Source organism: Arachis hypogaea, chromosome 7 (assembly GCF_003086295.3).
Source record: "Arachis hypogaea cultivar Tifrunner chromosome 7, arahy.Tifrunner.gnm2.J5K5, whole genome shotgun sequence".
NCBI classification, from domain to species: Eukaryota; Viridiplantae; Streptophyta; class Magnoliopsida; order Fabales; family Fabaceae; genus Arachis; species Arachis hypogaea.
The window spans coordinates 54,953,558-54,954,150 of record NC_092042.1 but is presented as its reverse complement, the minus strand read 5'-3'; the positions used below and the strand labels follow the sequence as shown (position 1 = coordinate 54,954,150).

The following is a 593-nucleotide window of genomic DNA, read 5'->3' as shown; positions in this document are numbered from 1 at the left end:
AAGCTTAGAGTGGACGTCCAAACCTTCAAACAGAAGGAAGGTGAATCCCTCTATGAAGCTTGGGAAAGATACAAGCAATCAACCAAAAGATGTCCTTCTGACATGTTTTCAGAATGGAGCATCATATGTATATTCTATGATGGTCTGTCTGAAATGTCCAAGATATCATTTGACCATTCTGCTGGTGGATCTCTTCATATGAAAACCCCTACAGAAGTCCAGGAACTCATTGAGATGGTTGCAAATAACCAGTTCATGTACACTTCTGAAAGGAATCCTGTGAATAATGGGGTGACTCAGAAGAAACGAGTTCTTGAGATTGATACTCTGAATGTCATATTGACTCAGAATAAAATATTGACTCATCAAGTCAATATGATTTCTCAGAATCTGACTGGATTGCAAGATGCATCCGACAGTGCTAAAGAAGCCTCCTCTGAAGGAGAAGCTTATGACCCTGAGAATCCTGCAATGGAAGAGGTGAATTACATGGGAGAATCCTATGGAAATGCCTATAATCATTCATGAAGGAATCATCCAAATTTCTCATGGAAGGATCAACAGAAGCCTCAACAAGGCTTCAATAACAATAA

The 593-nt window shown here is 39.5% G+C and overlaps 1 non-coding gene across 1 annotated transcript; it reads right to left on the bottom strand.

Moving 5' to 3' along the window:
* Positions 1-104, bottom strand: LOC112704572 (small nucleolar RNA R71). The gene has a single exon (XR_003155191.1). It is a non-coding gene; the product is annotated as a small nucleolar RNA R71 (small nucleolar RNA).
* Between the last annotated feature and the right edge of the window lie 489 nt (positions 105-593).